The sequence below is a fragment of the Puma concolor genome, chromosome D2 (genome assembly GCF_028749965.1).
Source record: "Puma concolor isolate L17-30 chromosome D2, mPumCon1.1.hap2, whole genome shotgun sequence".
Lineage (NCBI taxonomy): Eukaryota > Metazoa > Chordata > Mammalia > Carnivora > Felidae > Puma > Puma concolor.
The window spans coordinates 40553677-40565480 of NC_141677.1; the positions used below are offsets into that span (position 1 = coordinate 40553677).

The 11804-nt window shown below is 49.5% G+C and overlaps 1 long non-coding RNA gene across 1 annotated transcript; it reads right to left on the reverse strand.

Annotated features, from left to right (window-relative positions):
* Nucleotides 1-1047: 1047 nt before the first annotated feature.
* LOC147576021 (uncharacterized) lies at nt 1048-10415 on the reverse strand. Its single transcript, XR_015241675.1, has 4 exons — nt 6002-10415; nt 4168-4259; nt 2916-3004; nt 1048-2015 (listed from the first exon to the last, which is right to left on the reverse strand). It is a non-coding gene; the product is annotated as an uncharacterized LOC147576021 (long non-coding RNA).
* Between the last annotated feature and the right edge of the window lie 1389 nt (nt 10416-11804).

The following is an 11804-nucleotide window of genomic DNA, read 5'->3' on the forward strand; positions in this document are numbered from 1 at the left end:
GCAGCACTCTTGCTTGCCTTGGTCTTGCTTTCCTCCTCCCTCCTCCCACTTGACCACTTAATGGTGCAGGGCTGGCCTCTGCTCTCCATGCTCTTCAGGCCGGACTCTCACTCCGAGTGGAGCTCGTTCTGTCCAAGGCTTCGAATTCCTTCTCCTGACAGCTCCCCCACGCACATCCCTCTTCCGGACCCCTCCCTGAACTCCAGGCTCCTCTAGCCAAACGCAAGCTGGAGCCCCTGGGCTGACAGGCCTCAGTGGCTGCCTCTGGATTCAAGCCCGGGGCTGGGGAAGCAGCAGTGGGATGGACGCCTGGCAGGGAGCATCTGCCTCCCCTGGCTGCCCAGCCTTATGCCCAGTAGACTGGTCCTCATCTTTGCACGGCCCAGGATCTCTCTCTCTCTCTCCCTCTGTGTCATACGACCACCTCTTGGTTCACAGGAGGGAGTTCCATCCGCACCACCTAGTTCCATCTGAGGTCTCAGGCATGGAGGGTGTCCAGCCATGCTCACATTTATCCCCAACCCTCCTCTTGCCTGGCGGTTGCAGGAATGTCCTTTCCCTGCTTTGCGCCAGAGGTAATCTACTCAGAGCCTCCTCATTTTGCAGACGTGAAAATCAGGACACGGAGTGAGCAGGGACTTACACATGGGCACAGTCAGTATCAATGCTACAGCTCAGTCATGACAAAGGACATTGACCTCAAAGCTTATACTTTTGGCCTGTACATTTTTAGGTCGAAGCTTAGTTTGATTTTACTGACACAGTAACGGCAAAAAAATTTTTTTTGTTATTTTCGTTGTTTTAATGTTTATTGATTTTGAGAGAGAGAGTGAGAACGGGGCAGGGGCAGAGAGAGGAGAGAGAGAGAGAATCCCAAGCAGCCTCTGCACTGTCAGCAGAGCCCAACTTGGGGCTCCATCCCACGAACCACGAGATCACGACCTGAGCCTGTATCGAGAGTCGGACGCTTAAGCGACTGGGCCACCCAGGTGCCCCTTCTTTTCTTTTCTTTTTTTTTTAATGAAGTATTTATTTTAATTCCAGTTAGTTAACGTGCAGTGTTATATTAGTTTCAGGTATATAGTATAGTAAGTAATTCAACAGTTCCATACATCACCCTGTGCTCATCGTGACAGGTACCGTAAAAACGTGTAAAGAAACTGGAATGACACCTGGGGTGGAGCACAGGCTCCTAGGGGAGGGCAGCAGACGCCCTTCCCCTACACAGGAAGCCAACCACTCTCTCCCTTGTTTCCGGGACCATGAGATCTGCCCTGACCGGCCCTTCCTGAATGGATCCCCCAGTCCTCTGCCCACCACCCCCACAGCCTCATCTGGTAGATAGGACAGGATGCCTAAAAACAAAAGCAGGCAGGTCAGGCTCTCTGCCAAGATCTTTCTCCCCCACTCCTGGCGGCTTCTGCGATACGTCAGTTCCACAGGAAGGCCACACCGGACACACTCACTGAGGGAGCTTAGAAAGGCCTTTTATTAATTATTCTTATTATTACTATGATCGCAAATGAGAACAACTGGATCCAGCTTAAGCGAAGGAGGAGCATTTTTTTCTTGTTGTTTATTTTTTTGAAAAATGCTTATTTTATTTGGGGGGAGAGTGCAAGCAGGGGAGGGGGACAGAGGATCTGAGTCAGGCTCTGCACTGACAGCAGTGAGCCCGGTGTGGGGCTCGAACTCACACACCATGAGATCACGACCTGAGCCGAAGTCGGATGCTGAACCGACTGAGCCACCCAGGCGCCCCAGAAGTATTTTTTCTAAGAACAGAGAGCTCTGAATTGGCCCAGGGAGGATGGGGGAGGGGGGCGGGGGGAGTGCAGGCAACATCGAGCTGTCTCCTTGGCTTCTACCCCTCTCTGCATCCTTGCTTCGTCCTCCTTTACACACCAGCTTCCTCTTCTTCCCAGTCTCTCGACTGCCCAAGCGTGGGGAAACGTGTGTCACACAAATCGCCACACGGAGATTAGAAACTCTTGCTTGATATCAGTTCAAAACTCCTATAAAAATGAGTCTGTCTCAGATGTCCACCTCCAGTCCAATGACCTAGTCCCAGAAGGTGGGACCGCACAGGGCAATATGGCCCTTGGGATCCATGCAAGGTCACGGTGGTGTGGGCAGACCTTCTAAAAGTAATCACTACCCATCCCCACACTTAAGCCCAGCCTGTTTCTTGACAAGAGGGAAGGAAAGAAGAGTGCAGAACTATGTGACTCAGTAGGAAGGAGGGAAATCTCCTGTGGTGTTGAAGGCCGGGGATGCTGAGACCCCACACCCTATGGGAGGAGGCTTCAGATCCACTGTGGGGCTGCGGGGGTCTGGTTTGCTCTCCAGCACAGAGAACAAGTAAGGAGCTCCAGCTGGGCTCTATATGCACCGCTTGACTAAGGCAGAGAACTGAGGCAAGTTTTTCAGAAAATTCAAGCCCTAACCCGTGCCCGAGCATAGAGGCCTCCCTTCCACCTACATCATGGGCAAAGGTCAACACAGATTTCAACCATTCTCGGCCTCGTCCCAACCGTAGTAGCCATGGTCCCTGGCTTGGTAGCCTAGGTGCCAAGTAAAGCCAGGGCTGTGTGACTCTTAACGCTGTCATATCCTGTGACCCTCCCAATGCCAGGTCACATCACGGGAGCAGGCTGGGCCCTTCCATGTGTGGAGAGGTGACAACCATACATTTTCTTAGGGATGCCCCTCTTCGGTTTGATAGAAGATTCTCAAGTTACCGCCTAGTTCTCAACCCTCCTGTCACCAAACCAGCCCCCATCCCCCAACGACCAGGCAGTGGGGAGCCCTCTGCTGTTTGCCTTTCCAGGATCCTATCTTTGTTCGGAATCCCCTTGATATAAAACCCTGACAGTGAAGTTGTTTAAGTTCAGGGCATTCTCCGTCACTCTTACCTTCTGGATGTCCTCAACCCAAGGTGAATGGTGTGCTGGACTTTTCAAGTTGCCTCTGCCTTCGACACAAGAGCAGAGAAACCAGGTATCTATTAGGAGGAGTAAAATACGAATTTATAGGTCAAATATTTGTCCAGGCACTGGGTACAGAGGTGGAGATGGCTGCTTATGCCCTCAGAGACGCTGCAGCCCTGCACATCCATGACATCAGAGATAAGCTGTAGAATTGTGTCCCAGCAACAGGCCATCGAGATGCTCTGTAAGTAGGTGAAGAATGAATAGGCAATAATAACACCCGTGAACCAGGGCAATAGGGAGCCGTCTTCTGTGCAGTCCCCAGGCTACTCAGACACTCATCGTTCAGGCAAGTTGTCTGTGATTCTTAGGCCTGTCGATGGCTACTAGCAGGTATTTTGTGGTAGATTTTACTGTTTTTCACCAATATTTCGATACAAGAGGCTCTATGAAGGCAGGCCTGTGACATGCGTCACTTCTGGGTAGACACAGATGAGGACCAGTGTCCATTTCCCAAATGGCCTCCCTTCTGCTGCCGCCATGATCACAGAAGCATTGGCGGATGTAAAGTCGTGCAACCCAGCGTTCTGGAAGCCTGAGCAAATGCACGGAGAACAACTATCCTTGTTGACCCAAGGGGATCACTTGGATCCACTTGGACTCTGAGTGAGATTTGGGGGTTGTTACTGCAGCGCTCGTCACCCACCCTTATCCATGACACTTTGAATATTAGCCTCCTTGCCCCCCATTTACTTAAGCAGGGTGGTCTCTCTCGGACCGCCTGGCTTGAACGACTCTGAGCCACAGAGGGACTCGTGAGGGCCCTGCCTGAGCAAAATAGTACTTTTCATATATTTTAGTACCTTGACACGATGAACGGAGTAAGTAAATGAAAGAGTTGAGTGAATGAAATCCTTAATTCCTACTTGTAAGTCTGTTTGTAGGGCTGAATAAAGTGTTTTCAGGATGTTTCCAGGCCCTTTGATCTGAGGAAATAGCGCTGTGCCTTCACCACCAGCCTCTCTGCCCTTTTATGATTTCCCAGAACATGGCGTTTCGGGTGTGAGTGACTGGGCCCAGGCCAGGGCCGGAAGGTCAGGTGGAAACCTCAGGCCAAGCAAAGGCACTCTGTGACCAGAGGGCTGGGTCAGCACAAGAAGAGGAGGAAAAACCCGAGCTGGGTTTTGAGCAAGCCCGATGCCTGGCCGCCCACATGCTTGACCTTCCGCCCACTCACCCAGAGAGATGTGAGTTTTCCAAAGACGCGATCCCAAGACTTTTGAGGAGCTCATCAAGTGATTCCCAGGCTGTTGGGAAAGTATAAACATTCTAGAACAGTGAGAAAAATTACTACTTTTTTTTTTTTTAATTTTTTTTTCAACGTTTATTTATTTTTAAGACAGAGAGAGACAGCATGAACGGGGGAGGGGCAGAGAGAGAGGGAGACACAGAATCGGAAGCAGGCTCCAGGCTCTGAGCCATCAGCCCAGAGCCTGACGCGGGGCTCGAACCCACGGACCGCGAGATCGTGACCTGGCTGAAGTCGGACGCCTAACCGACTGCGCCACCCAGGCGCCCCAGAAAAATTACTTTTAAAAATAATGAGAATGGACCTGGTCATCTTATGTCAAAGGGTGTTGTATAGCTAAGCTAATTTGTATAATACTGACACAGGGATAGACAGAACAATGTAAAAACCCACAAAGTCCAAACCCAGGTCCGAGGATGCACATGTATACGAGAATTTCATCTACGCATGATAAAAATAGAAGACCCAAATAGTAGGAAATTAGTGACGCTCAATGAATAATGCTGAGTTAGATGGTTAAACACTTAGAGGAAAAATAAAATCAGATTCTTTTAGTTACATATAAAATCAAAACCAGAAAAAAATGCAAGCGATGATTTATATAGTCTTAGAGGGGACAAGGGCTACCTAAGAATGACGTCAGAGGGGCACCTGGGTGGCTCAGTCCATTGGGCATCCGACTCTTGATTTCGGCTCAGGTCATGATCCCAGGGTCATGGGATTGAGCCCCGTGTTGGGCTCTGTGCTGAGTGTGGAGACTGCTTAAGATTCTGCCTCTCTCCCTTTGCCCCACTCCCCTGCTTATGTGCTCTCTTTCTCTCTAAAATTAAAATTGAAAAAGAAGAATGATGTCAGAAAAGAAAACCCAAAACAATAATATTAATACATCAGACCACACAAAAAATTACATAAAACTTTTCTGCCAAAAAGTAAAACCCAACATACATGAAAATTAAAAATGTTGATTTATTTGCAAAGCACGTAATAGGAAAAACAATAAGAAACTGATGAGTAAGTAGGAAAAAAATAGGATAAGAATGAGAAGCAAAAATCCAGTAAAGAAGGAATACTGATGTCCAATGGTATTGAAATGTCCAATAGAATTAAAATGCACAATCTTAGTAGTAATTAAAACAACTAAATTCAACAACAGTAAGTGCCCAAAAATCTATGAACTAGAATTAAAGCTATATTCAAAGGACAATATACTTCACTTTCATTATTTAAAAAAATTTTTTAAGCACGAACTGAACATAATTGAACTAAGTGTTCATCTTTTTATTTTTATTTAAAAAAATTTTTTTTAATGTTTATTTTTGAGACAGAGAGAGAGAGAGAGGCAGAGTGTGAGCAGGGGAGGGACAGAGAGGGAAGGGGACACAGAATCTGAAACAGGCTCCAGGCTCCAAGCTGTCAGCACAGAGCCCGATGTGGGGCTCGAACTCAAGAACTGTGAGAGCATGACCTGAGCCAAAGTTGGACGTTTAACCAACTGAGCCACCCAGGCGCCCCGTAAATGTTCATCTTTTAAATTTTTTTTTTAAGTTTATTTATTCTTGAGAGATAGAGAGAAACAGAGCGCAGGCAGGGGAGGGGGAGAGAGAGGGGGAGACACAGAATCCGAAGCAGGCTCCAGGCTCTGAGCTGACAGCACAGAGCCCAGTGCGGGGCTTGAACTCAGGAACTGCAAGATCATGACCCGTGCCGAAGTCAGACGCTCAACTGAGCCACCCAGGCGCCCCCCAAGGCCATAGGTTCTTACGTGAGCAGGAAGCTGGACGTGTCAGGAGCGCGAGGCAGGGGTAGACATTTTCCGCACACCGTCTCAGATCCCTTGGTAACAACCACAGGGCTAAACGGCTTTCAGGGTCTCATCCAGGCCGAGGAGGAGGCAGTCGATTAGTTTTGTCTGCCACCAACATGGGGGAGGAGAGGGGCAGCCTGCGTGCTAATGGTTGCCATTCTTGCCTTAAGAGAACAGCGCTCTGCAGGCCCTGAGGGAGCCCCACAAGAAGTCTGCCCCTGAGCCCCATCAGCGAGCCAAGCGAGGGCCCTTCCTGGGACCTCTGCAAGGATCCTGGTGCCTCCATCAGCTGGGCTTCCAGCTTTGGGACAACAGCATTACCATACAGATTGACAGGCAGCAGGACGGCACTGTCTTCTCTGTTTGAAACCTGCAGGAGGTCCCCCATCGTTGTGTGCTGGGGTGCTCTGCTGGTGCCCAAGGGGCCCCCCAGGCAGTTTCTCAAGCCTCCTGACTTACAGGTCCTCAGCCTGATTTTGTGGGGTCACCACCAAAATCACAACTAAACCTCCCTGCTGAGAGTGGAGGGGGGGGGGGGAGGCAATAAAAAGCCCAGGGCTTGATTCTTTTTTTTTTTTTTTATGAAAGGAATATTTTGTTTATTTTTTTTATTTTTTAATATGAAATTTATTGTCACGTTGGTTTCCATACAACACCCAGTGCTCATCCCAACAGGTGCCCTCCTCAATGCCCATCACCCACTTGCCCCTCTCCCCCACCCCCCATCAACCCTCAGTTTGTTCTCAGTTTTTAAGAGTCTCTTGTGATTTGCCTCCCTCCCTCTCTGTAACTTTTTTCCCCCCTTCCCCTCTCCCATGGTCTTCTGTGAAGTTTCTCAGGATCCACAGATGAGTGAAAACATATGGTATCTGTCTTTCTCTCTCTGACTTATTTCACTTAGCATAACACTCTCCAGTTCCATCCACGTGGCTACAAAAGGCCATATTTCATTCTTTCTCATTGCCAAGTAGTATTCCTTTATATATGTAAACCACATCTTCTTTATCCATTTGTCAGTTGATGGACATTTAGGCTCTTTCCATAATTTGGCTATTGTTGAAAGTGCTGCTATAAACATTGGGGTACAAGTGCCCCTATGCATCAGCACTCCTGTATCCCTTGGGTAAATTTCTAGCGGTGCTATTGCTGGGTCATAGGATAGATCTATTTTTAATTTTTTGAGGAACCTCCACAGTTTTCCAGAGCGGCTGCACCAGTTTGCATTCCCACCAACAGTGCAAGAGGGTTCCCGTTTCTCCACATCCTTGCCAGCATCTATAGTCTCCTGATTTGTTCATTTTAGCCACTCTGACTGGCGTGAGGTGGTTTTGATTTGTATTTCCCTGATGAGGAGTGACGTTGAGCATCTTTTCATGTGCCTGTTGGCCATCTGGATGTCTTCTTTGAATGAAGTGTCTATTCATGAATAGAAGTGTCTATTGACATCCTCTGCCCATTTCTTCACTGGATTGTTTGTTTTTTGGGTGTGGAGTTTGGTGAGTTCTTTATAGATTTTGGATACTAGCCCTTTGTCCAATATGTCATTTGCTTGATTCTCATTGGACTGGAGAGAGATACCCAGAAAGTCCACAGGGAGCCCCGTGAGAAGTCCACAAACCCAGCCTCCAAAGGGCTAGCAGTACAGTCTCGTCCTTGATGGGATTCTGAAATTGCCCTGGACTCCGAGATCTGAGACGCAGACAAGGAGGAGGGTGGGGGTGGCCCGCGGGTCCTGCCTCGAAGAACTCACAGTTAGGTTTGGAAATGAGACAGATACACAGACAAGGATTAGAGAATTACACCAGTACTAAGGGCTTGCCAGACACCTGTGGTTACCCAGAGGGAGTATGGCCCTCTGGATCCATCTGGATCTGGCCCTAAAGGGTTAGCGGCATTTAGGAAAGGCATTCAAGGTGGGGGTAGCAACCAGGGCAAAAGGGGAGGGAAGGAAAGGAGGAGCGTCCTGAGGTTGCAGACAAAAGGCTCATGAGGCCCCCCCGCTCCCAGAACTTAGTACACGATTTCTCCATTTCTCCGGGTTTGCTAGCCCCGTCTTGGGGACAGCCAGCAGAGGGCAGCGTGATGCCACAGCCCAGGGAGCACAAAGCCGCTAAACTGGGCAAGGGAGGCCGTGCCCACATCCACGTTCCAAAATAAGTCTGGCCGCTTCTCTCTTGGGTTCAACTTGGAGCTGAGTCAAGTTCCAGAGAAGGGAGTCTGGCCACACATTTGCAGGGAGGACTGAGATTCAGTCATTCATTTGTTCATTCATTTGTTCATTCAACAGCCACTGAATGTGTACGCGGTTTCCAGCCCTTCCGCAGGCCCTGGGACTGCAGGGGTGGATGATACGGTATTGCGACAGTCACAGTGGCGGCAAGAAGAAATGTTTGCGCGGTACTGACTGCAGACCAGGGCCTCCCTAAAGTGCCTTACTTGTATCAGGTCATTTATCCCTCACAGCAACCCTGTGAGCTGGATACTATTATTATCCCGGTTTCACCAAGAAGAGGACTTAAAGGCACAGCATGTATGTGACTTGCCCAGGGTCACATGGCCACAGAGTGGTAGAGCCAGGGTTTGAATCCAGGCCATCTGGATCCAGAGTCTTCCTAATGGCTTTGCTGCACAGATATAACTTGAACAAGTACATGGCTGAGGTGAGTTCAGTGACCATGATTGCTAACAAGAAAATAAAAGGGAGCATTGTAATGGTGACGGGGGTTGAGGCAATCTTAGATTCAGTGGTCAGATAAGGACTTAGGTGGAGAGATAGTGGTGACAAATGATCCAAGACCTGGCAGGGGAGGAGGATCATATTAGCATGTAGACAATCTCTGCTGAGTCCTAGGGGTCCCAGCACATAGCTCAGGGCCACTCGTGGACCGTTTTTGTCCGGGACCAAGCACCCACATGCCTCAACCAGAGCCCTAGGAACCCCCAGAGCCAATGTTCCTCAGTGAGGGGTATGCAGAGAGAGGCCTGGACGCAGGCTGGGGGGAGCCCCCTAACAGCTGGATGCTGGGTCTTTCAAGGACTGGGTCTGTTGGCTTCTATTTGATATTGACACACTCGCACAGGCACAAAAATACGTATAAATACCCCCAAATCCATGTGCACACAATTCCCCATTCAGAGTCTCACCTGCCCAGTGCCTCGCCTTCTCTGAGCTCCCTAGAGCTGTTCCAGGCCCAGACCCACGCCCTAAAGTCACACCCTGGAAAGTGAGACCCTGGAAATGCATAGGGAAGGATTGGGGTCAGAAGTTGCTTTTCACTAGTGGGGCATCGATCACTGAAGGAGATTATTTGGACTCTGACAATATGCAATTAAGCAGGACATCTGTCACTTCATGAAGGGCCTGCAAGGAATGGAGAATCCCTGGCTTCCTGGCTCCAGGCCTCCGTGCAAAGTTGAGGTACAGGCAGAAAGCGCTGTAGTGATGATACTTCTTGGGCCAGTGAGTTTCATGCAGATCACCTAGGGATCTTGAGAAAATGACAGATGTCTGGAACTTTGATTCACTGGATCCAGAGTGGAGCTGAGATCCCATGATTTTGTCAAGCATTCCAGGCAGTTCCGCTGGTCACTACCCTGAAAAGCTGCACGAAGTGGCACGAACACTCTGTCTTGCAGGACAGGGCACGCTGGACCTTGGGTTGGCGCTGGCCAGCCTAGCCCAAGGCATGGGTTTAGCAAATAAATGGCTACTTGCATCCCACTTCTTTAGAGCACGACCCCTGTGTTTGGCTGGATAAAGCACTGTTCCACAGTTGGGGACACTGTCTCCTCCCCCACATAGGCTGCTACCGGGGTGGGGAGCCCTCCTTCCCAAACTCCTTGCCCGGAGCTCCTCCTACCTTTCCAGCACTTCACCAGCCACTCAGGGTCACAGGACAGCATCGCTTTGCAAAATCCACTTCCCAACATCTCCAGGTCAGGCCCCACAGTGACATTCAATCCTTCCTGGTTAATGAGAAAAAGGAAAAACAAAAAAACAAAAAAAAAAAGCCCCGATTCCCGGCAGGCTCCAAACCACAGATCAGTTACACAATCATGAGCAAATAACCTTCCAGGTCAGAGGCTGTCTCCGTGACATGTGGTCTGACTGACCCCTGGTGCTGGTCGATCTCTGACAGCCACAGAGAAGGGAGGCAGGCTGGTCCCAGGCAGGAAGGGGATTTGACGAATGTGAAAGCCTGGTCTTCGGCTGGTACCCCAAGTCCCCAGCTTTGGCTTGGGCGTGGCTAAAAGTGAGAACAGCAGAGCGGTAGGACTCTGAAGAAGGACTGTCCTACAGGCCCTGCAATTCCTGGATCTGGAACTCAGGCCGAAGCCTGGGCCTTGAATGTTGTGAACTTTTGTAGTTGTTTTCATTCTGGCCCAGGAAACAAGTCACAGTTACGTTGGTTGTGTCCAGTCTTCCACAGGAGACCATTGACTTACAGATGTAATTTAAATTCAAAATTCCCGTCCTGAAAGCAAGGTGTATTTGTCCTTCTAACTTACTCAGACTGGCTTTCAATGGACTTGAGAGATGGGTGGTAAGTGTTTAGGCTACAATTCCTTTGGACAAAATTGATTGACAGGTAGCAAAAGCTGAAAACAGTTCTCAGGCCCTACGGCTTTGAGCTCAAAATAGGCCCTGCAGATCTGAACCTCTGTGTAACCTTTGATTCATCCAACTTTCCAGGGAAGAAGCCATTACAGACCAATTTACAGATAGGAAGACTGAGGGCCACTCGATGCATTAGTCAGGGAGCTGACCTCAAACCGCAAGCTCCCGGTTCCAAATCCTGAACCTCCCACCCACCAAGCGCCTCTCCTTTAGCCCTAACAGGGCACACAGAGAGTCAGTCCTCTTTCTTCCCCCAGGCGTGACCCCGGGGTCAGGGCCCCGGCTCCCCAGAGGTGTGAACACCAGCTTCGTTTCCAGGAACACTCTGATGTATGACCTTCAGGTTTGTGCTCCTGGCATGAGTCAGCAAAGGAAGATTGCAGCTTGGAGAAGTCTCCCAGTTCCCTGGTCCAAAAAAAACCAGCCTGGGAAACGCGATGGCAGAGAACAGACATCAGAACCGACAACAGGGCTCGAGAGAAACGTGCTGCCTGAAGCCTGTAAGGTCTGTCCTTGGAGCGCCTCGGTTCATTCTGTCCCTCGTGTGAGAGAGATCAACGACTGCATGCTCCTTAGTAAAGGAGACTGCCTGTCCTCAGCCCTTGAATGAGAGAGACTGTCTGGCGTGTCACCACAAATCCATAATTTCCCTCTTGTTCCAGGTCCTGGGAAGCCTGGAGAATTGCGGTTTCTATCTTTGGACTCTCATGAGAATCCTAGATCCTTTTTTTTTTTTTTTTTTTTTTTTTACCAGTGTTTAAACGTTTATATCTTTTTGAAGGAGAGAGGCAGAGAGAGAGGGGAACAGAGGATCCGAGAATCAGGCGCTGTGCTGACAGCAGAGGGCCTGACCAGGGGCTCGAACTGACGAACTGTGAGATCATGACCTGAGCCAAAGTTGGACGTTCAACCGACTGAGCCACCCAGGTGCCCTGAGAATCCTGTATCTTTAGATCAACTCCAACTCCTCTGAGCTAACTTGCACGGCACCCCACTGCCAGCTGATGAGGTACAGGGAGCTGGGGCCTCAGTTCTAGATCAAGGGAAGTAGGGCAGCAAAGGGTTACCTTTAGAGAGGAGCTCTGAAGAGACGATCAGTTTCTAGATCAGGGAAGAACAAGCGAGGAAGAATCCTAAACGGGA